The following is a 24,983-nucleotide window of genomic DNA, read 5'->3' as shown; positions in this document are numbered from 1 at the left end:
ACACATATTATGTTATATACATATATATGTCATTATAAAAGGCTTCAGAATAATAAAATAAGTTTTAATCTGTGCCCATTTTTAGCTCCTATCCTAGCAAATATATCTGGGCTCCGATGCACAAACTTAAAAAAGAATTTATAAAAGTTTACTTGATTAATAAATATTCCAAGGAAGGCATAAGAGCAATTCTTTGCTTCAGTAATGTACAAATCTAGGCAAAGAGGAAGGTAAGAAGTCCAGGTTGATTGTCTACTCATGACTCTGGAAATCAATCAGTATTAGTTCTGAAAACTACCTTATTTCTGCTCCCAGTTTATGCCCATTAGTTAGGAAAACCATTTGCCAGAACTTACACAGAGATTCAGCTCGTGAGTCTCATTACCTCTGTTAGATGTGGCTACAGTAGAAAATGCCATTGACCAAAGTGAAAATATTATGATAAGTGTTCCACAGTGAGAAATCCAGTGATCAGGAAATCTAGCCTTCCTTTCCATCACCTCGCTCCTTTGTTCAGTTTTGTTTTTGCATTTCATGAGCTGGCATACATCATTACGTGGACCCCCATATACTGGGGCTTTCCTCCTACCCTGAAGTGCTACTGAGGCCAAAATTTTTAATAAGATTGTTATAATTTATAGATTATAAATTAGTAAATTAGTATACTTTATAGATTAGATTAGATTATAATTTACAGATAGTTAGGTTTTTATTACCCTTGAAGAATAGTCCTTATTTCAAATGCTGCCGTATCATTTGTTAAATTCAATGAGGCTTTCCCATTTCTTCTTCATCCGTACAATCTAAAATATTTCCTCATCTTGATTTAGTGTCAGTTGGAGTTCCGCATTATGTAGATGGAAAATGCGGGCCAACTATCTGGCATTATTTAATGTGAGAAATACATCCATTTGCTTAGATTTATTCTTATCATAAACAGTATTTTCTTAAAGCTAAAAATTTGGATGAATACTCAATTTTGAATCAATTGATGAAATAATAGAAAGTAAAATTATGCTGCAAATTTTCTTTTTAATAAAAGTATAAAGGTGCAAATCCAGGTGTTTTGCTTCCCTTGGATCAGTTCATTTTTTCCCGATCAAATCTCTTGAACAGCCGTTGCTTGTTCTTGATGATAATAGGTCAGGAGCATATAAAGTATACAATCCCATACAAGATTATCATCTTCTATGAACACAAAATAAAGTTACTCTATTATTCACCTTTATTTGTTTCTTAATATTTAGACCACACTCATGGTGTTTGCACGGAATCAATCAAATACCTAACAGTCACTCTAGTAAGTACGAGAAGACATACTTTGGTCTAAATAACACATTTTTATTAAAGTTTTGAAAGGTGTTTCTAGATCATTCTTTACAGAAACTTTCACAAAAATGCTAAAAGCAGACACACAAAAAGGGAAGGGCACCATTCAACTCAATTTTAGGTAGTCCCTTAAGCAGCAAGGAACTAAATTAATTTCTTCCTCCACTGCATGATGGTTCAAATGGAAGGAAAATTTTTGAGAAGCAGAGAACGGAGTGTCTTCTTCCCTCATTATTCATTTTCTTTATTGAAGATTGCACAATGAGCTTCAGTGGGTTTTACTCTAACTGGCCATAACTGTTTGGGATTAAGTATCACTATGGAAACATTGCTATGAAGATTATTATACATGTGTTTTGGAACGTTCCCACTATATAAAAATATATATTAACATTAACTTCTTTTGTTGTTTATAGAACTTTTTATTTTTTGTCATAGTTCTTAAAAAGTATACAATTCAGTGGTTTTTAGTATACTCACAAAGTTGTGAAACTATCACCCGTATCAATTCTAGAACATTTTCATCATGTCAAAAAGAAACCCCATATCCATTTGCAGTTTATTCCCCAATCCCTCCCTCCCCACCTCCCCACATCCCTGGCATAATTTATCTACTTTCCATGTCTACATATTTGCATATTTTGAGCATTCCATGTAACAGGTTCACAAAATATTAACATTAACTTTTTTGTGTGTGACTATGAAAGAATGAAATTTTTTTGAAAAAAGAGTATGTGGATATTCAGATTTGGTAGATAATGATCAGCAATTTTCTGAAGTATTTGTATCAATTTATAGTCATGCTATCAGGGAATTAGCCTTCAGGTGCTCTTCATTCTTAATTATTTGATATTTTCTGCCTTTTTCATTTTAGCCCATCTGTTATATGTATGACTTTAATTGGTCTTTCTCTGATGACTAATCCATTTGTGCATCATGTAAAACGTTCGTTGGCTTTCAGATATTCTTGTCTATGAAATGCTATTTGAGTTTTTTCTCCATTTTTCCATTGGGGGATATTTTGCCTTTTTGATTTGTGGGAAAATTTTTTCTGTGTTTTGTATAAATTATTTGTCAAATAATATATAGCAAATACTTTCTTTCAGGATAGTAGTTGGCTTTCTCTCTCTTACCTCTTCTTTAACTTTGTGCCTTTTTAAAGGAATCCTTGCCTTCATCAAGGTCTTGAGGGTATTCTCTCAAATTTTCTTTTAAAAGCTTTATTCTTTCAGTTCAGTATTAAATCTACAATACAGCTGGAACTGATTGTTATATTTTGTATGAAAGAGATTTGCTTAGGTCTGTTCCATGTAGCTCTCTAATTAACCTGGCCCCGCTTACTGAAAAGACACTTTTTTCCCAGCAGCACTACAGCGCAACCTGTGTCACACATCAAATGACGCTCTATGTATGGGTTTGCTTCCGGGCTCTTGTTCTGTGCTACTGGTCTTTTTGTTGTCCTCTTTAAATATCTCACTCATCATGAAGTTTTCACCGTATTATTAGCTAATATCTCAAACATAGAACCCATTCAAAATCTAATTTATTTTTCACATTAAGTGCAATTTTGTATTTCAGAACACTCAATAATTTAAAATTTTCAAATTTTCTGAAAATATTGCAAGTTGAGTATATGCATTTATATCTCATTTGCTCTTATACGTCATATTAGTATACTGTTGGTGGAAATGTAAACTGGTGCAGCCACTAAGGAAAACATTATGGAAGATCCTCAAAAAACTGAAAATAGAACTATCATTTGATCCAGTAATTCCACCCCTGGGCATATATGCAGAGAAAATGAAAACACTACTTCAAAGAGATATATACACCCCAATGTTCGTACATCATTATTTACAACAGCCAAGATACAGAAACAACCTAAGTGTTCATCAATAGATGAATGGATAAAGAAGATGTCATAGACACACACACACACACACACACACACACACACACACACACACACAAATGGAATACTAATCAGTCATAAAAAATAATGAAATCTTGCCATTTACAGCAATGCAGATGGACGTGGAGGCTATTATGCTACGTGAAATAAGTCAGACTGAAAAAGACAAATATTATATATAATATGTGTGGAATCTAAAAAATAAAACAAATGAATATAGCACAGCAGAAACAGACTCACAGATACGGAGATCAGGCTAGTGATTACCAGTGGGGAGAGAAGGAAGGAGGGGCAAGATAGGGGTAGAGGATAAAGTGGTACAAACTATTATATATTAAATAAATAAGCTATAAGGCTATACTGTACAGCACAAGGAATATAGGCAATATTTTATAATAACCTGAAATGGAGTATAAGCTATAAAAATACTGAATCACTATGTTGTACTACTATGAATTACTATGTTGTAAAATTACTATTATATTGTAAATCAACTATACCTCAATAAAAATTGTCATAATAAGAAAACATGCAGTTCTTAAAAATAACCAAACTTAGAAAGGAAAGGAAAAGATCTTAAAATATCCATAATATTTAAGTGAATTAAAGAGGGGAAAAAAGAAAAGTGAAGAAAGGAAAGAAGAAAAGAAGACACCCTAGAGCTCATGGGTCTAAAAATCTGTGTCAAGATTGTAAAGTATTGCTTAACTAAGAGAAATTAAGTTTAGGATAGAACTCACTTCCTACTAATATGGACAAGCCCACTCAGGATTTTGCAAATAGATCAGGGCCCAGGTAAAATTCTGAAGTCAGATTTGTCTTCACTACTTATTATGGCCTTTTGAATTGCTTCTGTCTTCTCTCACCCAGTGTCCAGTACCATCTCTTGCTCTCTAACCCATTTATCCCATCTCCCCAGCAGCCACCAGGGGAGTTACGTGTCTCTTTGACCCGAGGTCCTGAATATGCTGTTACTGCTGAGACATCACTTGCTACTCTCTTATTCAGTCATCTTGTTACTTGCCCCAGGTCCCCTCCTATGCCCTGAATGATTGATGATGACGAATTACTTCTGCTGCACCTACTGTTCACCAAAATTCTCTGCAAAATGTCTTCTGGGCTCTGATTTCTCTCTGGAATCTAATTCCAGCTGCTTTTTATTGTTCAAGTTGACCTCTCAGATTATGATCTCTTTTAAGTTCTTAATTATTTCTTAACAGTGGGCATTTATTTTTCCTCCTCTGTTTTGGGTTATTTGTATAGATTTGGTACAGGAAGAGAAGACTTCAACATACAATCAGTCTGCCATCTTGAATTGGAAGTACTGTCTATGTTTCTTTTTTAAAATTGAAGTATAGTTGATTTACAACGTTGTGTTAGTTTCAGGTGTACATTGTCTTTGTTTCTTGAAAGAGCCACGCCTGAAACAAGGTGATACAGTGAGGTGTCCATGAGAATGCACCTCTCAGATCTCTGACTACAAAGATCAAACTGACTGACATCAGGACTCCTTCCTGAAATCCAAGTGTTCACACTGAGGACATGCTTTCTATAAGCTGCTCCCCGACAATTGCCAGTGATACCAAGGCAAGCTGGGAAGACACAGGAGTCCCCTGACAGACAACTCTGATGTATTCCCCAGTGGCCTTGAACTTTCTTGAGAAACTCACTGCAGTCTAGGAAGCTTCCCTTACCAGCAAAGGATCTGACTTCTCACTTCACTTTCTTGCTGATTTGGAGGCAACAACAAGGCTCCTAGACAAAAGGGACACATGGAAAGAGAGAGGAGTAATGTTCCAAACGAGGTCAACTTTTGTCAGGGAGGAAAAAGTTTTCCTCTACCATTCTGTAGTCTTCTGGCTGGTCTGAGAGTTAAATTGACGTGAGATAGATTAACAGGAGAAAATCAGACTGAAGTTTAATAACATGTATACATGGAAGAGACCCAGGAAAACTGAGTAACTCATCAAAATGGCAGAAACCCTCAGCTTAAAGACAAAGGAGGATGTGGTTTGGGACTTCAAAGGGATGGAAGGCAAATCACATCACTTAGAAAAGCAAATGTTTGGTAAATAAATGTTTGCTGGATCCTGAAAAGACAATAGGACACAGAGAGGAATTTTAACAAACTTTGCTAGATTCCTCCCTGTCTAAACACCTAGTTCATCCTGACTCACCTATCCGATGCTCCGTTCCTCGAATAGGTCTGCTGTCTACATTCTTTTAGGCAGTTGGGGGAGGGTCAGTGTTTCTTCATCAGTCTTTTGGGCCTTGATTGCTTTCAGTTCAAAATAATCCACATACCAAACAGACATTCTGAGGTGATATGATTTGCTCCCCTACATTTTCAAGCTGAAATTACAAATCACATGAGGAAAATGAACATCAAGAAAGGATAAAATCAGGAATAAGAAGCAAATGTTTTCAAAATGATTTTTTTTATTTTAAAAGGTACATAACTTTAAAATATGTTTAAAATCTTTAGAGATAAAGGGAAGAATAATATACAGAAAATAAACAAGAAAATATGAAAAAATTCTCCTAAATAAGGCCGATATATATTTGTTTTACTTATTTTTCATACTTCTATAAGAAGAAGAATAAATACATACTTAAAGCATTAAAATTATGTAGAAGATAGGCTTGGAAGCTCCTAGATATAAGTCTAAGAATAGTTTTGGGAGCAAAAAAGCTGAAATTGAAGAGAGAAAGTTAGAGATTTCCAGAAAAAAAAGAAAGATATGAGTTTTGCAAGAACACACCATGTAATGAGAAGAATTGGAAAAAAATCACACCCACATACACGTCATTGTCTACAAAACACCAGGAAGGATAGAATGATAAAAAGCTGACAAGGGCAAATGAGATAACCAGGAAAAAAACATAAAATTACTGTGTATTATTCATCCTGCATCTTGGGCTGCTATAATAGCAAAACACCAGGTGACTTAACCACATACATTTATTCTCACAATTCTGGACGCGAGAAGTCTGAGATCAGGCTGCCAGGATGGTGGGTTCCTGGTAAGGGTCCTCTTTCTGACTTGCAAGTGGCTACGTTCTTGCTGTGTCCGCACATGGCGGAGAGAAAACACTGGTCTTTTTTCTTTCTCTTAAAGGCACTAATCTCCGCACATGAATTTAAGCCAAACTCCTTTCTTCCTATTAGTTTCTAACTCCCAAATTTGGAGTGGAAGGAGGAGCAGTATACATTTCTTCTAATTGCATTGTTGAATAATATTTGAGTCTTTAAAACCAACAATGAAATAAATTTGATAGAATTGATGTGTCTGAACTTCCGGAGTCTACTTTGAATGTTTACAGACAGAATTAATTTTACAAAGGAAGAGGCACAAGGTGTAAGAAATCCTCAGAAGGAAGGAGAAGCCTGAAAAAACATTAATACTTGAACAAAAACCAGAGCTTTGCAATTCTGTGAGAAAAAGGCTGGTTGGGGGCAAAGCAATCTCAGAAGCCAGGGAATTAAAAACCGACTTGTCTTTTAATCTCTGTGCACACATCTGGAAAATGTTGAGCAAATGCTATCGTGGTACCATGGGAAACTGTCAATATTGATATTGCTTATAGATAAAGGAAACTCAAAGTGTAAAACAGGCTAAGCAAACCAACTTAACTATGTCAAAGAATTCCAATTCAGTCATTTTTGAGAACTACTCCAGCTTGCCTTTGATTAAATGTGTCATTCAATCTGTATCAGTTTAATTTAATTATAAATTATTTGATTTTAAAAATGGTGTGTTTGTATTTAGTTTCTTGATCACAGCCTAAACAGTTATACCATCTTGCTGGTGGAGTTCAGTCAATCAGAGCAATGTGTTTAGAGTTGTTTTTGTCATTGTGTCTGATATTTTAGAAGAAAATTGTCCATAAGTAACATTTTTCTTCACGTAGACTGTCATGATCATATCTTAATTCTGTTGTTTTCATAATTTGTACAGCCTGCCAACTGGATAAAACACCATTTCCCTGTCTTATGAAAATGCTATCATTAGAGATAAATTTGTAGCATTCACCATTATATTAGAAAAGAAGGACAAATTTATCCTGAAAAATATAAAAGAAAAGGCATAAGAAAGATGCGACTAGAAATGCATGAAATTATAAACAAAAAACAAACAAACAAACAAAAAGAAGTCAATCAAACCAAAAGTTTTTTCTTTGAGAAGAAGAATAGAATATGTAATACTCTCACCAGACTAATCGGTATAAAAAGGGAGAACACATTAAAAAAAATGGTGAAGGTGGTCAAAAGGTACAAATTTCCAGTTATAAAATAAATATCATGGGGATGTAATGTATAGCATGATGACTGCAGTGAATAACACTGATTGCATGTTTGAAAGTTGCTAAGAGGGTAGATTTCAAAAGTGCTCATTACAAGAAAAAAAAATTTGTAACTATGGATGGGGTTGGATGTTAACTAGACTTATTGTGATGATCGTTTTGCAGTATATACAGATTCTGAATCATTGTGTTGTACATCTGGAACTAATATACTATTACATGTCAACTGTACCTCAATTTTTTAAAAGTCACTAGATATCTCAAAAAAATACTTCATCCTAGTAACTTCACCAGTCTTCCTGAAAAAAAAAATAAAGGAAAAACACAAATAATAAATATCTAACATGATATCTAGCAGTTGAGATCCTCAAGACTTTAAAAAATAAGAGGGAAATATATTTTTATGGTAATACATTTGAAAACTTAGAAAAAATAAATAAATATCATAAAAGACACAAACTAACAAGCTTCACATTGGAAAAAATAGATAACCTGAAAAGCCCTTTAACTTTTTATTTAATTGAAGTGTAGTAATGTATGATATTATATAATTACAGGTATATAGTATAGTGATTTACAATTTTTAAAAGCTATGTTTCTTTTAAAGTTATTATAAAATATTGAATGTATTCTCTGCTGTACAATATATCCTTGTAGTTGATTTATTTCCCTGATGATTAACAGTGTTGACCATCTTTTCATGTGCCTGTTGGCTATCTGCATCTCCTCTTTGGAAAAATGTCTTTTCACGTCTTCTGTCCATTATTTAATCAGCTTGCTTTTGGAGGGGTTTGTTTTGTTTTTGTTTTTGTTTGATGTTGATTTATGTAATTTGTTTATATATGTTGGATATTAACCCCTTTTCGTCATATTACATGCAAATATTTTTCCCATTCATTAGGTTGTCTTTTCATTTTGTCAGTAGTTTCCTATGCTGTGCAAAAGCTTTAAGTTTAATTAGGTCCCATTTGTTTATTTTTGCTTTTACTTCCTTTACTTTAAGAGACAGATCCAAAAAATATTGCCATAATTTACATCAAAGAGTGTTCTGCCTTTGTTTTTCTCTAGGAGTTTTATGGTTTCCAGTGTTACATTTAGGTCTTTAGTTCAATTTGAGTTTATTTTTGTATGTGGTGTTAGGCAATGTTCTAATTTCATTCTTCTACAGATAGCTGTCCAGTTTTCCCAGCACCACTTGTTGAAGACACTATCTTTTTTTGTCCATTGTGTATTCTTGCCTATTTTGTCATAGACTAATTGGCCATAAGTGCATGGATTTATTTCTGGGCTCTCTCTCCTGTTCCATTGATTTATGTCTGTCTTTGTGTCAGTACCATACTGTTTTGATTACTCTAGCTTTATAGTTTAGTCTAAAGTCAGTGAACATGATTACTCCAGCTCTTTTCTTTTTTCTCAAGATTATTTTGGCTTTTCAGGGTCTTTTGTGTTTCCATATAAATTTTAAAATTATTTTTTCTGGTTCTGTGAAAAATGCCATTGTCTTGTCTTGTTCCTGATCAGAAAAGCCCTATAACTTTTAAAGACATTTAATTAGTAGTTCATAGTCTTCTCACAAGAGGAACTATTTATAGATCTATTCTGTCAAATTCTACTAAACATTTTAGAAAGAAGTAAACCAATTATACTCAAAATCTGCTAGAAAATACGAAAAGAGAAGACACTTACCATCTCATTCTATGAAGTCAACATTACTCTGATACCAGAACTGAAGAACACTACAAAGAAAGAAAACTACAGACTAATATTTTTCATAAACCTAATCTTAAAATTCCTAACAAAATATTAGCAAATTTAATCCAGATATATAAATAAGAAGGATGTGCTTCATGACCCAGTGGAGTTTATCCTAAGAATACAAGTAGGATTTCAGTTTCAAAAATTAATATAATTTGGAAGATTAATAGACTAAAATGAAAACCTGTATATCCATATCAATACATATAAAACAAGGCTTTTGATAAATTTTATCACCTGTTCACACTAAATTTTTTCACCAAAAGTAGGCTAGAAAAGAATTACTTTAAGCTCATAAAGGACAATTACAAACAAAAGTAAGCAAACAGAACTTTCATTGAGTGCATATTTAATGGTGAAAGACTGAATCCTTTACCCCTAAGTTCAATAGCAGGGCTAGGATGTCCATCCTTACCACTTCTATTCAATATCATACTAGAGGTCATGTCTAGTAAAGTATGGCAATAAGGAAGTAAAATTCATATACATTGGAAAGCAAAGGATCTTTATTTACAGAACATATAATTATTTGTAGAAGAAATTTTGTAAAAACATGCAAAAACTATGAGAACTATTAGTGAAAGTCAGCAAGATTTTAGAATACAAAATTAATATACAAATGTTGATTGCATTTTTATGTACTAGCAATGAACAATCTGAAATGGAAATTAAAAATACTATTTACAATGCATCAAAAATGTGAAATACTGAGAGAAGATATTAAACAGAGGTTGCACAAAACCTGTGCACTGAAAACTGTACAACATTCCTGAGAGAAGTTTTTAAAGACCTAAATAAATCATTTGTGATATATACCGTGCTTATGGGTCAGGAGACTTGATACTGGTCATGTTTTGTTCTGACCTAATTACCAATGACCTCTTCATAATATGCCAGGTGTCAATTAACCTGGCAATAATTATACATATATTAATTATATAGAAATACTAGAGTAATAGTAACATTAATATTTATGTACTATTTAAGTTTGCAAAAGGCCTTTACATGTTTTCTAATTTGATCAGAAACAAACTACAGTTGAATGAAAGCTATCATAACTACATACTTGAACAAATGAACTAATGGATGCCATCACTATTTAGAAACCATTAAATAGAAATGAATCATTTAGGTTACTATTATTTTAACATAAGCTCAGATAATGTTTAGTGTAATTTAATACACTCCAGATCTATTACTGCTCAAAGGTAAACAAAGGAACAAAAATCAGAAGGTCCAGTCTCTACTCTTCAAAACACCTCAGTAATTAAACAGGAGTGAGAATAATGGTTATTGGAGAACTCTAATAAATAAGAGAACACACTGGGTTTTTTTTCTTTTTTTTTTTTTACCTGAAATAAAATTTCCCATTTCTGTCAGTAATAGCAGCAGGACTTTATTTTAAAAATTAAGAATGAAAAATCCACAGCAAACACAATCTTAATATACTATCCTTTGCCTTTAATTCATATATGTGAGTTTAGTGTTCACTCAAATAATTTTTACACTATTATCTCAGTTTTTATCTTTTGTATCCTGAATCACTTTTTCTTACTAGCATCAATTGATTGCATTCTTTTCATGGCCCCTGTTCAATGAAAAGCAGAGTAAATTTAGAAGTTCCTGCCTACGTTGCTGAATAATAAATTCTCATTGATGAGTCTACATTGATGATGGTGTGTGATCCATTAGGTTTTCTCATTAGCTAAGTGATTTCCCACACAGAACCCTCCCCAGCACGTGTCATCTAAATCCATGCCTCAGCTAATTTGCAAATCACTACATACTCTAAACCTTTAGGTCATTTACAAATTGTCTAACCTCAAATACCGAAGAAAGTCTACTGTCCCTTTTCTTAAGCGGGCCAGCCTTCTCTTGACCTTTAGATTCTTCCTGTCACTGGAGTAAGGTTACAAAGTAAACTTCTTAGACATGCAAACTTACAGAGCATGTGTTTGAGGGCACCTCATTTTGCTATCTTTGGAAAGACAAGAGGAATGTATGTGGGCTCTAGTGACCCATAATGAGTAATAGGTAAAACAAATTCAGCAGTGACTCTGAAGGCAAAAAAAAATTCAGAAAGAAGTTAAAAAAAGAAAGAAAGAAAGAAAAGTTCAGTATCATAACAATAGGAAATTTTACTCCATGTTACACATGGATATTTAAAAAGGGAAGAGTTACAAAGATGATGAACACTCCTTTCTAGTATGGCTTTTCAAAGTAGTAGAGAAAGAATAAACCAGTTAAAGAGGGGTAGTGGCATATCTGAGTAATATTTGGGAAAGAAAAGCTAGATCCTTCCTGTACACCAACAAAGAATAAAAAACAAATATTTTTAAAAAATAGAGTAAATGTTAGTTCACAAATTTTGTTACTTAATTTTGATGTATAATGAATATATAGGAGAGTGCAGTTGTCCTTTAGTATGTATGGGGGATTGGCTCCAGGACCCCTTATAAATAACAAAATCCTTGGATACTCAAGTCCCTTATATAAAATAGCATAATATTTGCACATAGCCAGTGCACAACCTCCTGTACACTTTGAATCATCTCTAGATTACTTATAATACCTAACACAATATAAATACTATGTAAACAGTTACTGATGTGTGGCAAATTCAAGTTTTGTTTTTTGGAACTTTCTGGAATTTTTTTTTCCCTGAATGCTTTTTATTCTTGGTTGGATGAATCTGTGGATGTGGAACCAGAAGCCACAGATTTGGAGAGCCATCTGTAGGGGGAAAAAAAAACATAGTATGTACAGTTTAATGAATTTTTATCAATTATTATTATTATTATCACCTATGGAACCACCCGTCAGATTCAGAAATGTATATTTACACCCTTTCAAAAGGCCACCATCTTCCTTTTGCCAATAACAACTTCCCCAGAGGTACAGAGGTAACTACTAGTATGACTTTCGTGATAAATATTATTTGTGATAATACATGTATACAGCTCTAGACTAGAGTTCAGTTTTACCTGTTCAGAATTTTATATGACTAAATTACATTGTATTGTTTGAATCATCGTTAAAAAAATGTATATAGATAGATAGTTAGATATAAGATTAATCTGTGCTGTTTTCTACATCGTTAGTTTGCCTGTTTTCATTGCTGAGTAATAAACCACTGTAATAATACACAAAAACAGTAGTCCTCAAAATACGGTCTGCTGATCCCTTGAGTTCTTGAATCCCTTTTGGGGAGTCCACAAAGTCAGAGCTGTTTTCATTATAATACCATGATGCTATTTGACTTTTTCACTCTGTTTCACTGGCATCAGTGTTACAAGGTCACAGGGAAGTAACGTTGCTGGTGCTTTTACGTGAGTCAAGGCAGTGAAACCAAACTGTCATGGTAGCCATCATAGTCTTCACTGCCGCCCTTTCACAGAAACAAATGATCTGGCCAGTTTTACTAAAATGTACCCATCGTGAAGCCCTAAATGTTACTAATTTTTTTTAAAAAACACTACACACTTTCAAAATATTCTGCATGATGAAATGAGAATATGTGAAGCACTTTGTCATATACCACAATACGAAAGAAAAGTATTTGTGCAGTTGTTTGCGTTGTGAGCTAAACTAGCCACTTTTAAATGAAACACTAGTTTTACTAGAAAGAACAGCAGCAGACAAAATATGGTTATTCAGACTGGAGTATTTGACAGACATTTTCTCCAAAAAGAACAAAATGAGCTTACACTTCAAGGGTAAAGATTGAAGCATATTGGTTACCAATGGTGTAATTTATACTTTTAAGCAAAAATTTTGAAAATGTGAACCTGACAGATTTCCGGTACTTACTGATTTTTCTAATGGGATTAGTAGTGTTATTAAAAAATGTGATTTAAAAAAATATTGTATAAAGAAGCGTATAAACATTTGGGAGATTTACATAATAAGCTATATTTTCTAAATGACTGTACATGACATTACAAATTCAAGTGAAGTAAAATGTCCATTCAAAGTTCAAGACAAGTCAATAATTTTTAATGGAACAGACTGTAAAATTTCATTATTATGGCTCAGATTCCATGCTGCAGTTAACGTTTAAAAAACTACTACTCATCAAATTTTGGTGTCATATCAACAGAGAATTTTTTTAAATATTTCTCATTTTTCTAATTATACATCTGTGTGAGACTGTATTTTCTTTCATATACTTCAATTGAATATCAGTTCAATGCAGAAGCTGATATGAGAATCTACCTATCTTCTGATAAGTCAGACATTAAATTAAAGAGATGTACATTTTGTACAAATATAAAGCAATAACAGTCTTTCCTTCATGGGGAATACACTCATTTTTTAGTAAAATAAGATATTTATGATACTATGCAATGGATTTATTATTACCCTAAATATATTTTATATCTTCAATTTTAATTTCTTTTATGGTAAATGTTGATAGACATAACTCACATAAAAGCTCTTTGGGTCATCAATAACTTGTAGAAGTATAAAAGATTCCTGAGATAAAAAGTTTGGAGAACCAACACACCACAATATATGTTAATTCTATTCTTAATAGACATTTGAGTTTATTCTAATTGAGGCTTTTACAGAAATGTATATTTGAAGACAAGGGTTATATGTCTCTTAGTGCACATGAGCATGAACTTCTCTGAGGTATTTTCATGGTTGATTGTCAGTCTGGCTACAGAGTGCCCAGATTAAACATTATTTCTGAGTGTGAGAGTGTTTCTGGATGAGATTAGCATTTGAACTGTATACTCAGTCAAGTAAATGGCCCTACCTGATGTGTCCATTGGGCGTCATCTAATCCATTGAAGGCCTGAATAGAACAAGTGGCAGAAATGTTCTAGCTTCATCAATGAGGCAGGGGAAAAGGGCTGACTTCCTCTTTCCTCTACCAGGATTTCCACAGTGGCTTCCCTGCTTCTCAACCCTTCAGACTCAGACTGAATTACACCATTGGCTCTCCCGGGTCCCCAGTACACAGATGGCAGATCATGGGACTTCTCAGCCTCCATCATCACATGAGCCAATTCCTCATAACAAATTAAGCAGTCTCTCTCTCTCTCTGTCTCTCTGTATATATCTCCCACTAGTTCTGTTTCTCTGGAGCACCCTGACTAAAACAGAAATATACTTAGAAATAAAATTACTGAAATATTATATCTTCTATTAACTAGATAATTATATATATAAGTATATATGTATAATTCATATAATCTGGATATCAGATTTTTTTCACATTAGGTATGCTACAAATGTATTCATTCTCCCACACTAAAATTTTTATTTTCATTGTCCATTGTCATAAAACATTGTTTATATGATATTGAGTTGGGAAAGATTCATTTTAAAAAAGTCAGGAAATAAAACCATAAAAGATTGATAGATCTGACTACATAAGAAGTTTTTAAAATCATATTATAAAATAGCATCAACAAACATAACCAAAATGCAAAAACAAAAAAAGGAAATAATTATAATACTCAGAAAACCAAGAATTATTATCCTTGGTACACAAATACTCATAAAATCAATAAGGATAAAAAGAAAACAAACTTCTATTCAAGAGACTACATGATGGGCAAGTAATTGATAAAATGAAAGTAAGTAACCAGTGCACTGAGAACTTAGGTTAACCTCTAACCGTTGTCCTAGCCCTCACACTAGCCCTAATCCTAGCCCTAGCCCTAGCCCTAACCTTAACCCTTACCTTTACCCTAATCCTAACCCTAACCCTTACCCTAACACTAACCCTAAACCTAAACCTCTAGCCCTCTTCCAAGCCCTAATCCTAGACCTAAAGCTAACCCTTACCCTGACCCTATCTCTAATCCTAGCCCTAACCATAAACCTTACCCTAACCCTCTAACCTTTGTCCTAGCTCTCACCCTAGCCATAATCCTAGCACTAACCCTAATCCTTATCCTAACCCTAACCCTAGCCCTAATCCTAGCCTTAACCCTAACCTCTAACCCTCTTCCTAGCCCTGATCCTAGCCCTAAACATAGCCCTAACCCTAATCCTAAGCCTAACCCTTATGCTAACCCTAAACACTAACCCTAACCCTAATCCTAACCCTTACACTAATCCTAAACACTAACCCTAGCCCTAACCTTAATCCTAAACCTAACCTTTATCCTAACCCTTACCCTAAACACTAACCCTAGCCCTAATCCTAACCCTAACACTCAACCTTACCATAGCACTCACACTAGCCCTAACACTAACCATAACCCTAGCCCTAAATTTAGCCCCAACCTTAGCCCTAACCCTAGCCTTAATCCACTGTTTTGATAAACTGAATTCTATTTTTGAAATAAAAATATTTCTATCTTCCATGCTATTTAATTAAGAATCCCATGTATAATAATAAGTAAATTACCATAAGAAAATAAAAATTTTTAGTTCCTGGAATACATTGAGGAATCTGTCATGTCTTTCTTAAGTAAATAACTCCATGTATCTTTATTGTATATCTTTTTACTAGCTGATTTAAACTCTATCATTGAAGGTCTCACCTTGCTCATTGTATGAATATAGCAAGAAATTTGGATGCAAAGTGTTTATTTTGAGATGTAAATATAATCATCTCAGTAACCAATTTTCTAACAATTTTTAATCTGCCTCAGCTAGTAGATATATTAAAATGTAGGAAATACAGTGTTTTGGGTATAGGGTTTGGAGCCAGGCTGGAATATTTGATATACCCATGTCTGCCACAGTAAAAACAAAATAAAATGCCGAATAAACAAGCAAAATCTCTTCCATATGATGTAAAAACAGCCAGGCAAGACTGTTCCCTTTGGCTAAAATCAATGCATGTGAAGTCTTGTGTAAATTTATTGTAAGCATGATGACAGATGGGAAAGAACTCATTTAAATTTAAAAAAAAAAACAAAGTTTGCCTTGCAAAGGAATTTTCTTAAGACAGTTTGTATTCATGTCTAAATGGTAGAAGACTCAAGATAAAGCCGTTTCTATTACAAAAAAAAACGCAGTTTTGAGCAGTTTCCATGAGTTCCATTTCCTCATTTTTCTGCATCCTCCTTCTCTTTGAACTATTATTCAAAAGGTTATGTTGCTTTGTGTCCTTTGTGGGGTTTCTTCACTTTGGCTGATGATAAAAAGTTGCCATTTCTCTCGCCCCTATTACCATGTTCGCTGTTCTCCTTGGTTGGGAGCTTTCTGGATGACGTCCTAGTCCTGCAGAGAGCTGCAGGACTGCATCAGATCTGCTCAGGCATCTGAGCCTCACTAACAACGTTCTAACTATTCTTTCATCACAAATATGGCAAATTAAGGTGTTTACCTCTAAGTCTCTAAGGATTGAGTGAATATTTTTAAATGGATCATTACTGAAGATCACAAAGCATATCTCATATTTGTATGACGTATCTAATGAAGAGAAATAGAATATGACCAATTTTTATGTAAAAATTCATTTATTCATACTGCCCATGATTCATTAGAGATAGTAAGCCATTTATAATGTCACCATTGAGATCGTGTAAACTATTGAGCTTAGAACTCTTAACAACTGAATTGGGAAAAATAGAAAACGTCCCAGGCAATGGTGATTAGCCAGAGAAGAATAAATCAGTATTCTTGGGACTATCTGGTTTCTCTGCAATGACTTCTACTTTGTTATCATCACTATTGTCATAGGAGGAACTCTGGCTAATGTCAGCAGCAAAAAAATTTAGCCAAAGACTATCTGGTCCCTCACAGAATTAGTGGGAAGATTGGAAAACCCAGCTTGAGAGGTAAAGTAGGCTGAGCACACAGGCCCAAACCACCTTCAGTCAAGGATGATGCTTGTAGCATCACCAGCACGGGATTCTTGATAAGAAACCTTTCTCTGAACTCTCATTCCTACCATTGGTATGAATTGTTTCTTACCTATCCTAAGATTTTGTCTTGTTTTCGCAGGACTCAGAATTCAGGCAGGATTGAGTCATTGGCATGACCTGAGTCGCAGCCTGCACTCCAGGTATCAAGGGGAAGAAGACAAAGCTCTTTGAGCTTCTCTCAAAAGATACCTACTCACAATGGGGAATCAACCAGCAACAAAAAGGGTCTCTAACGCTGTTGAGTCAACTTTTTGGACCCACTTCAGTCATCACGATCATATTCACAAGGAGTACAGTGCTGCAAAGAATGGTCAGTTAATGAACAATTTGGGTTCTAATTCAAACTTGGTCCTTTACCATCCTCATGAAACCATCCTCATGATTTTGGCTTACAGAAGTTCTCTGAGCCTTTGTTTTATTAGTTTTGAACTAGAATAATATTATTCTGCTTAGAATATAAGGCTGTTATAAGGAATAAAATGAGATAGCACATGTAATATTTCTTTCATTTTTTTCCATTCAAAAAATGTGTAAGATCTACTAAGTGTGAGACCAAAAAAAAAAAAAGAAGTAATGATTTATGCCCTAAAAATATCTTGAGGTATTATTATTAACATTTTTAAATCAAAAATATGTTGAGAATATGCATGTTCTTATTTGTTACTCTATTTGAAAAACAGGTGAAGAGTCAAACAACACTATGATAAATAAGAAATTTAAGAGAACAGAAAATTGATGCTAGAGTATTCCCAGCACCTGCCCCTACTCCTCTTCTGAGCGATATTCCTTATCCTAATTCAACCATTTTGGGGGCAAGAGTTGGCATTCTTATAAAACCCCACCTCTAGGGAAAAGTCTAGTGGATGGGTCTCTCATCAAATTTAACCAATCAGAGCCCATTCCTGAAGCCTTTAAACTTGGAATCGTTTATAAAATATGCTCCTTGATCAGAAGCAATGCTGTGTGGGATCCATCAGTTTTGAATAAGGGATTCCCTGCATCTGTTGACCGGTGCTGGGAAAAACAGGAAAGGCAAATTCACATCCTAAGCAAGTGTTTGTTCCAGTCTGGACTGAACATTCCTCCCGGAAGAGGCCATATTAGAAGGTTTCAGTGTTTGCCTCTGCTGCTGAAATCTTGGAAACTCGTTAGCGACATCCAGATTGTCCTTGTTGAGAGAAAGCCCATGTGGCCCAGGTCAGGAGTCATTTCCATCTCTGTTGCAAGGTTCCTTTGCATATGTGAGCCTAGGGGAAGAAACTGGCTGACTTTCATCAGAGAACGTCATTTTGTCAATCAGATTGTTAGCTCTCCACGGTGCATGCCCTCTAGTGGACTTTATCTGGGAAATGAGTGTTTTCACACTTGCCCGTTCTGAAAATTTCATTCACATACCCCCAGAATCACAGTTTTACAACATTTATATTTGATTGTGCCCTGATCTTACTAATTCTCCCAACGACACAGTATTGCTTTTTACTGTCCTGGTGGGGAGGGGGAAGTTCAGTGGCTTCTATTTTCAGCCTTTCCACCATAAGAGCTTTTGCTCCACAGATCAGGAAACCAGTATGAATTCTGCCGAGTGTTAAATATATCTATTCTCAGTAACATTTTGTAGTTGGTGAAATATGGGTCTGTAGTCCCTTAGGATCCACTATGAGATGGACTTGCGCCAAGACAGGCCATAAGTGCATGAAATGGCATGAGTTCTGAGCCTCTACTTAACAGCCACCAGTAAATCACCTTGGTATATATTACTGCCTTAGGGCCCTCTGGAGATGGTAACAAAAGAGGTTTATGATACAGTCCTTGTTAATAAACAGAATTGTTTTCCCAAAACCCCTATATCGAAGTCCTAACCCCTAGTACCTGACTGCTTGCCACCTCGTGCTTTTTTATTCCAGCCACGCTGGCCTTGCTTTGGTGTGTGATGCTCTTCACATTTCTGTCTTTTTCAGGCATTTGGATGCACTCTTTTCTCCACCCCAGATAGTCTTTCTCCTTTTTCAGCAATTCAGTTTCCACTCCCTCTTCAGATGGTGAGTTTTTCTGAGCTGTCAGACCACATCGATGTTCACTATTGCTTTTTGCCTCACTGTGGAACACCACCCTGTTCTTACTGTCCTGTCTGTGCCCGGGGTGGGGGTGAGGGGTGCCGGGAATTACATTCCTCACAATTACCTCCCCCTTACAGTTCCTGGTGAGGGTTGGCTAAGCAGTGGTGCTTTGGAGTGATTTGGAAGACGAAAGAGGAAGCCCTTTATTCTCCGAAAGCCAGTGCAGGCCTCTCAAACAGCAAGAGACAGGTTCGAGCTTTGGAAGCACTCCTGGAAAGCAGCAGCTGCAGCTTCTGAAGGCATGGGAGGAATGGAGATGTACAGATGAGGAACTGAGCATGTTCACAGACACTAAGCATCCACGTGGCTTCGTGGAAAGAACATCACAGAATGTAGATTCTGGTTTATGCCCTGTCCTGGGCCAGGTGACTCTAGATAATTTTTTTTTGAAGAATGTTTAAGTTCTCTCATTTTAAAATGAAGTGTTTTGCTATGAGGGAAAAAGACTCTGGTATGTGTGAAGTTGCCATGAGGTGAGGGATGGTCAGTGGGCTGCGATTCTCTGAGCCGTAGTATAAAGTCCTGTTGTCTCTTTCAGCCCCTAGACTGACATCTCATAAAGATTCCAGGGGACTTCTGGGTAAGAATCTGCTTAATGATTTTTGCTCAGGCTTCAACTAATTGACACTTGGACCACTTTTAAGCTTCTTTAAACCACGTAAGTCTGTCGCTTTAATTCTGAAGCCAGACTTCCCTAAATTCAGAGCAGACTGCATTCGTGTTTTTAAAAACAGCACTTAAAAATGAGTTGGCATTTCCTTTTTTTCTTAGCTGGCACTTTGGGGCCTCTTAAATAAGACATGAATCACAAGGAAGGGGTGAATTGGTCCTGTTGCTCTGGGGAGACGGCCAAACTTGCAAGGGACTTAGTCACTGTACCCTCTGCCCCCTCCACTTCCCTGACTATTCAAGGAGTGTGTGATTTTGTGGGGCCTGGCTCCTCTTTCTGGACGTTTAGTGTGACTTTTTATTTTTTGTAGAAAACTGGAGGTGATCTATCAGGTGTAGGAACTGAGGTACATAGGCCTGTTCGTGTGAAGTTTTCTGATAGCCTGGCTAGGAGTTGAGCTGTGTTTCATATTTGCTGGAGCTGGAGCTGTCACAGACTGAAATGTCCTTTTTGACTCCTCTGTAGTTTTGGGGTTTCTCTAGAAAGTTCCCTTAAAAAAAAGAACTCTGCAGCTCCTTCCAGCTGTAGCGGTCACGGGAACCCATGGATGAGGGTAAGGTGTGGGGGAGGGGAAGTGTTCCAGAACTGCTCAGTCCCAGTCTTCCTGGGTCCTCCTCCCTGGACTGTGACCCTCACAGGGGTTTCTTCTCTGCCCCCTCCCCCTTAAGTTGGGTGGAAGGCAGTTGTAGTAGGGTCAGTGCCCTTCAGCTGCCTGGGTGCTGTAAGATTCTGATAAAGCCTTTCCCCTAGAGAGTAAGGCTTCATTATGGAGAGTGCCCCAGGTGTATCTAAAAATGGTTACTCCCCCCTCCCTCTGCCGGAGGCGCCTGGGTGATTTTTCTTACCTCTTCACTGTAAGAACCTGGTGGGTTCCTCGGGCATAAAGCCCAAGGAAGTCTGGGGGTCTCCCTAAGGCAGCAGCCCCCAGGAGTCTCTCACTCACACACTGGTCCCCACTTAGCCTCCAGCAATTCGTCAAAATCACGCTTTAAGTCTTCTCACCAGTTTATGATTCTGGTGGCTTCTACTCCAGGTAAGCTGAATGCAGCTGTGAGTTTATGTATTTATCCTGCTAAATTTGGTTGGGTTTGCCCTGAGACCTCAGTTCTCTGATGGTTCCAGAAAAAGTCATTGATTTTCAGGTTGTTCAACTTTTTTTCTTAATGTAGGGACTTCCAAGGTCTTTAGTTATTGGGATTGGAACTGGAGTCTCCCATGCACTTTCTTCTTTCTTTTAAAAACCAGCAGAATGGTAAAGTGCATTGTTTCTCCAAGGAAAGTAAATATATTGGTCCCTCTACCTCACTGAGTGTTGAAATATTATTTTATTATAATTATATGTTAAATCACAGAAACATAGATTTATACCTAAATTCTATAGGTCTATAGTTCTCAACCAACTTTTGGTTAGAAATATATTTTGCAAATACAAAATTGTAAATTAAGTTAAAAAACCCTACAAAAATTCTAAAATTTTAATCACCAGCATCGCCTTAGAATCATGTGGCTGAGCAAGAAACTTTTTGATAAGATTAACAAAAGGAAGATATGCTGGACTTAGTCTGTTATGTATTTTTAAACTTGTATTTATCTTACTATATAATTATTATTTTGAGTTCAAAATATGAAAAAGCATTATCTTTGCAAATGTGTCACATAAATATATGGTATCATGTGCCCTGTAATGACCTGTTGCAATTTTAGACATTCAAAAGTGTAACTTAACGGGTGTAAAATATGTCTTCCTTTGAGTTCAGCTTGCACGTCTCTACCACAGTGAGCCTTGTGAGACTCAAGTCAATTCTTCCAACCCATTTCTTTGATTCTGAAACTTTACTTGAATATTAGGCACAATATTATATAGTCTTTACTCAAGACAAATACATCTACAAGCAGCAAAAATGAAGTCATTGAGATCCTGTGGGCGTAACTGACGGGAAAGCAACTATTTTGAAGATGTGGAACGTGCCCGTGTTAGTGGTTCATTTTCAATGTAGCATTTGTGATAAAGGCTCCTGAGAATACACATACTGTTCTCAGACTGAGAAAAACGTGCATTTTGCCAAGTTTTGAAATCAGACTTCATCGGATTTGAATACCAGCTCTGATGACTATGGTCTTGACAAGTTTACTTACTATCTGAGCCTCAATATCTTAATCAGGAAAATGACCTGACAAAGTTGCTGTGAATTCAAATGAAGCAATGAATGTCAAGACTAATTCCCTCCCCCTTTTCTCAATTTAGTTAATCATTAGCTTGCCCTGAAACATTTTCTGCTGGATTGCCTGGTAAGGTATCTTACATATAAGACCTAATAAATAATATCATATGATACATTATATGATATATACACATTCACAGAGGGTTTTTTTTTAAATTTTGAATGAATGGTTGGATTGCCTGAGGAATGTGGAAATAATCAAATAGAGAAGTGGTTAGTGTTGTGGAAGTAAATATATTTACATAATATAGAGACATCCTAGAAATACAGCCCACTCTGACAGAAATAAACCTCATTAGGATAGAATTTTGGAAAGTCGGTGTTTTAGCTTGTTATTTCCAGAGTCTGACTTTTCTAGTCATGTAGAATTAACAGGGGTATCCAAATTTAACAATCTACCAAGGATTTCTTGAACTCTAGATTTTTTTAAGACCCTCAAAGGGCCATATTCTATAATAAGATGTGTAGGGAAACAATTACAAAAGAAATAGTGGCTTCGGATGTTAGTCTCCATTCGTCTTCACTAAGAATGTGGTGAACTAGTGTGCTTAGGGAATAGTCTCATGCTGGCCCCGCCTGGGTCCGCTTCTGAGATCCGTTACCCTGTCTAAAAGTGCCTGGCCAGAATTTGTGCTGTTTCAGCGCCCCTGTCACTAGTGTTGTTAGCCTTTGCAGTAACGACAATGGCTGTGTGATACTGCTTTCTTTCCAACACTGCATACTTCCTGCATTCTCTCTAGAAGGCATGTTTTCTGGGGATAGCGTTTTGTGGTGCCCGTGGGCACGGTGAGATCATTTTGTCCATATTTTGGTAGAACGTTTGACCCTTCCTATTTGGAGCACCAAGACGTGTCCATGGAATATAAACTAAACACCTTTCCCCAGAAAAATTAGGAATTAGTTCTAAAAAACTTAGCTAATTAATGTAATGTTGTTTGGCTTTTTGTTTGTTTTTTTAGCATGTGTCCTACTGGAACTTGAATGTAATTAAATAAATGAGATTAGAAGGGTAAAACTCTGAGGGAGGTAGAAGATGAAGGCCATTCCTTTCCTCTGATCCCATGCTAAGACCCCTTCCCTCCACTATACTCCTGGGGAAATAAACAGCTTCTTAGGTGCTCAAAAGAGACCTGTAGATAATGCTAACATCAGTATAGACCACTGAAGTGAGCAATATTGGATTACTACCTTTACTTAGTGAGTGTCTGTATCCTCTCCTCCTGTGTTTCGCATTTGAAGCTACAGATAAGGGCCACTGGAAAAAGGATTAAGAAAAACAAATCACTTAAGTGTGAAGTCTTCCCTCAGTGTTACATAGTGCAAAAGAGATCTTGGGAATTAATGGAGGATAAGGAGATTACTAGAAGATAAATGATGTGAGAATGTTCTAGAAGGCAGACATATCTTATAAAAAGGAAGAGTCATCTGCTATATATTATGTACCCTGTTACAATAACTCCCATTTCTTTTTCATTTCACTTCTCTTTTTCTTTTGTAATGTCCTAGATAGGAAGAGGAATGAGTTCTCTGACAAATTTAGATTTTGCAAACTTGTGCACTGAGGAGAGTACTATTGAAATACATTGTTAAGAAAGATTTTCAACACACAAATGTGTCATTTCCTTTCTTCATATGCCCTGCTGAAATATTATGTGATAAAGCTTTGAGGTTTCAGCTGTTAAGAGAGGGAAGTGGATAAATCAGTGCTGCCGTCTTTGGGACACACGGTAAAGAAAGTTTATCATAACGGTTTTCCCCAATCGCTTCTATTGAGTATATATGTCCACTCTGTGTCTTTGTGTGTTGATGTGTGTGTGTGTGTGTGTGAGTGTGTGTATGTGAGATATGATATATATATATGTATGATCAATACTTTCTGGTAGAATTTTTTTAACCTACCATTAATAATTTGATTTGCCTGTTTGAATGATTAAAAAAAAATAGAGCTTTCTGCTAGGTTTTCCATGAGTAAAAAAATGTATATGTGTGCATAAATATATCTGAAATACACTGTATATTTTGTACATTGACTCAGCAAGAGGTTTTTTGTATATAATTGTGCATATTTGATTTAAGATTATTGCTTTATTTTTAAAATACGATTCATTGTATTTTAATGCATCTCATCTTCTTACTTGTCACGTAATGCTTGTGACTTTAACCTAGTCCTTTTTATTACCTTTATTGCTCATGTAGCAAATATTGCCTTGGCAGTCACTGTGGGCACTTCACTGAGCTAGAAGTAGAGAAGGGATGCAAAAAATAAATAGAACTACCATGGGAATACAGGAGAAGCCAACATTCCTTCAAGGGGAGAAAGAATTATTTTTTAAAAATCTTCATGGAGATGCTAGAATTGAATTTAAGTGCATCTTGAGGAATGGTTACAATTTACACAGCATAGAACGGGGGTTAGCATTCTCCTTGGCCATGTGAGAGTAGTGCCAGAAAAGCCATAAAACCAAAATGATGAATGTTTTAGACAGTGATTAGAAGCTGATATTCTGGTGGTGCACGGCCTACATTCAAATCCCAGCTCCCCCACTGCCTCGCTGTGTAACGTTAACTGGTCACTTAAACATTTTAGGTCTTGGTTTCTTCCAACCTTATAAAATGGAGAAAATACCTCATGGAGATGCTATGAGGATAAAGTAAAGAAAGTTCATATTTTTTTAAAAAATGATATTTTAAAATAATGCTACTTCATTTCTATATACTGGTCAATTAAAAATATTTTTAACCATCTTAATAAATTTTAAATTGATATTATAACAATATTTTATGTATACATATATAAAGAATCTGCAGTCAAATAAATTAAAATATTTGCCAAAGGGC

General features: G+C 35.6%; 1 protein-coding gene across 10 annotated transcripts in view; it reads left to right on the top strand.

Moving 5' to 3' along the window:
* The window catches only part of MSR1 (macrophage scavenger receptor 1), a 250,059-nt gene that overhangs the window by 166,987 nt on the left and 58,089 nt on the right, over nucleotides 1–24,983 (top strand). For 4 of the 10 annotated variants that reach the window (XM_072950374.1, XM_072950378.1, XM_072950373.1 and 1 more), the window contains 3 exons: nucleotides 17,216–17,446; nucleotides 19,095–19,175; nucleotides 19,331–19,618. The gene's annotated coding sequence lies outside the window, so the exon portion shown is untranslated. Of the gene's footprint in view, nucleotides 1–17,215; nucleotides 17,447–18,776; nucleotides 18,884–19,094; nucleotides 19,176–19,330; nucleotides 19,619–23,594; nucleotides 23,873–24,983 lie in introns of those variants that run through there. The other 6 variants (XM_072950381.1, XM_072950380.1, XM_072950375.1 and 3 more) reach the window with 5 other exon arrangements.

Source organism: Vicugna pacos, chromosome 26 (assembly GCF_048564905.1).
Source record: "Vicugna pacos chromosome 26, VicPac4, whole genome shotgun sequence".
NCBI lineage: Eukaryota > Metazoa > Chordata > Mammalia > Artiodactyla > Camelidae > Vicugna > Vicugna pacos.
Note: the sequence above shows the minus strand (reverse complement) of the source record. Positions and strands in the feature narration are given on the sequence as shown.